We start from the raw sequence: 3492 nt of genomic DNA, 5'->3' as shown, positions 1-3492 counted from the left end.
TCTAGATGATAACACTGGACATCTTTGATCTACTATCTGAATGTTAATGTCATTCTAACATGGCTATAATTAGTAGAGGCATTATGGAAAAGTCTTCTCCTAATATTTTCTTACAATATATATTATTTGTCTAATTTAGTTTTCAGTTTGGTCCTAAAAACTCATTTGCTGTTTCATTTTCAGTCTTAGGAACCCTACAGCTGTTTGACCCATGCATTTATGGCGCACTAAAGTCACTGTGAGACCACATGAACAGCGAGCATTAAGTGGACATGAATTTATGGTTCTGTTAATGTCCTCATGAGCCATGTGAGATGTAGCTCCTTTGGAAGCCTGGCAGGCGGGTGCAAGCCCAGTTTCACACTGCTGAATAATTATTCCTCCATCAAGAAGTGATGCATTTATCTTCACGGACTGAAGTTATTGACAGTTATGCAGAAAAAGTTGGATTCGCCAGCCTGGAAATTTAATAGCTATGTATTGGCTGTCTTTTGCCAGGAACTCTGAATACGAAAGTGAGAAAAACAAATGTGGTCCCTGCACCGCAGGGCCAAAACTTCAGGCTGCATTACGTCAGGGATGGATCCGGCTGAGAAACTGGGTAGGTTGGGGGGGGGACCCTAGTTCAGGCCTGAGAAGGAAGCAGGGCTGTGCAGCACCCCTTCCCTGAAGAAAGGATACTTAGGAGGTGCTCTGGAGGTTGCGGTGGAAAGGGCGAGGAGGATATTTGGAAGAGGACAGATACTGTTACAGGTGCAGAAAACAGACACCAGGCCCCACTGTGTAAGAATGTAGGACACTCAGGGAGCTGAAGATGCTCCTGCCTGTGGTAGGAAAGGTCAGGGTATGCGAGGGGAACAATCACTCAAGAGGAGAGCTTTGGTCTGTACCTTGGAATTAATCTGTTTTCTGTTGTTTTAAGGAAAGAGAAGAGGTGGGTACTTTATATAGAAGAGAGGCTTACTTCACTTATCATTTTGGAAACTGCAAGTCCGACACTGGGAGGCCCCCTCTCTCCTGTGTCTAGTGACAGCCCCGACCCTACTCTGGCTGCTGTAAAACATGCCAGAGAAACAGCTGCCGAAGGGACCAAGTGCAAGGGTGGCGTGGCTTGAGAATCTCCGCTCTTTCAGCACAAACTCCCTCTTGCACAGCAACCCTCGCCCCTTCTGAGGACAGAGCCCCCCAAACCCATTGCTTTTACTGGACCGCATCTCCATGAGGCTTCACCACCTCCTGAGCTCCACTCAGAAGCAAGCCTGCAGTGTCTGGCTCTTGGGGGACAGACTGCATCCAAGTCATAGCATCTCTTGTTCCCCTTGACTCTGCGAGTGTCCATGTGTGTGTGAGTACACAGACACCACCCAGTCTTATGTGTGCGTGTTTGTTGGGTCTAGAAACAGGAAATATTCCTTAGAATTCATCCAATCAAAAAGTGTAGAAAATGTTACTTTATGTTCAGTTAGCTGAGGAACTATGGAACGATTTAACTCACAGTGGTGGCCAGCCTGCACCTTTTGATGCGGTCCCACCACAGCTGCAGAGAAGGAAGCCCACAGGCCAGAAGAAAGCCTGGAAGTGAGCAGCAGCTGCACAGGGGCCCTAGCCCTTCACCCGGCAGTGCCGTCCCCTTGGCACCTAGGACAATGGCCGCTTAAAGGAAAATTAAAGCCACAGGAGGGACATATTTACCTAGGGTGAGAGTTTCTGATAACAAATGAGTTTAGAACTCCTACACCCATGACAGAAACAGCAGAGTAGTCAGCAGGAGAAGACCCGAGCAAAGAAATGGAACAGCATTTTCTATCCCCATGGCCAAGAACAGAGCAGCCTGAAAAGGACCCCAGCGCACAGAAGGAGGGAGACAGAGTCACCCCAGTGTCCACCAGGCAGGAATGGGTAGTAGCGAGGGGTCTGTGTATGCACAGGGAACGTTATCCAGCCTCAAAAAAGAGGGTGATCCTGTCACCCACCCTGGGCCTGGGGGACATTGTGTTATGTGGAATGCACCACATGGAGGAAGACAAACACTTCAGGCTCTCTCTCCTATGTGGAAGGGAAGAAAGTGAACCTCAAGCTGGAAGAGAGCAGAACAAGTTGCGGGAGGCAGGGAGAAAGGACTGAGAAGGCTGAGTGGCAGGTACAAAACTCAGACGGGAGGGCGCTCTAGTGTGGGGTAACTACAGTTCGCAGGAAACTTTGACATATTTTATGAAGAACTAGAAATCAGGAACAAACAGCAAAAAGGTACAAACATTAAAAAAAAAATAAGGAGATGAGAGTGTTAATTACCATGGCTTGGGCCTTTCCATGCAGCATAATGGGGGAGGGCACAGGAAGTGACAGGCAGGAGGGGCTCCCTTGTTTTAGAAGCAACCATTCTTGCAAGGTTCACTTCTATGGGACACAACGCACTCCTGGAGACCAGCATTAGGTCATCCCAAAGACCCAGTTGTCTTCTGCAGCTTGCACTGCCACGCAGGAACCAAGTTCTACCACATCCACACCAGCACGACCACTTTTCTGGGCACTGAACAGCCTCAGGGACGCAAGGAAGATAGCAGAGAACTTCATGCTGGAGAAACCACCTGCTGTGGCTTTGACTTCTTAGCTGAAGCCCTATGAGGTGGAAGCTTACATCTCTGGGATGAGATCTAAGCCATATGAGCCTACAGAGGACAGTGGGAGTGTCACTGTCATTATTAATGCTTTCTGCAATAGGGGAGACACTGAGGACCCACTGTAACTAGCTCCAGTGTGAGGCCAAAGATTGCAATGTGGAATGGGGGTGAAAGGCACTAATAGACAACCATGTGGTCCCGTTTTGATTTAATCGTTTGGGTTGATGTTTAATTCCAGGTCTTGAGCACTGTAATATTATAGCTAAGTTAGGTGGAAATATTTTAGGCAGTCAGATGGGGCAGGGTTCTCTTGGAAGTCAGGCCAGGGGATGAGAATCCAGCACAACTGAGGCTGGAGGTGCATTGGTTGAAGTCCAGGCCTCAAGATAGAGATGGAAAGACCACGTCCACATACCTCCTGGGCTGGGAAGGGAATAGGCTAATTGGTACCACCCCATCCAATAAAATCTAGGCAAACATCAGTTACCCAATGGGTGACCAAGACCCCCGATCCATTCCTTCTGAAAGAAGATCTTTGTTCTCCCTCTGTGCACTTGCTACATGACCTGCTTCCCCGGTTGATCAACATTACCTAAGCGGCTCTATTTATAATCTTGTTGGTTGATCATAATTTTGACCCACCTCGTACCCACCTTGTAATACTGCTCTATAAAACTTTCTTGGAGAAGTAGGCTTGTTGGCAACCTGCTTTCTGGTCCTCCTCCTATTGCTCAGGAGCTATCTTTCTCAATAAATATCTCCTACTCTTAATCTCCGTTGTTCCTTAGGATTCATTCCTTGATTTTGGAGAACAGGAACACAGCATGTCTGACATCTAGCAGGTTGAGCGTTACATTACTTCTCCTTTACC

Source organism: Octodon degus, unplaced genomic scaffold, assembly GCF_000260255.1.
Source record: "Octodon degus isolate 3935 unplaced genomic scaffold, OctDeg1.0 scaffold00023, whole genome shotgun sequence".
In the NCBI taxonomy this organism is placed as follows: Eukaryota; Metazoa; Chordata; class Mammalia; order Rodentia; family Octodontidae; genus Octodon; species Octodon degus.
The sequence above is the reverse complement of the archived record's forward strand: the minus strand, read 5'-3'. Positions refer to the sequence as shown.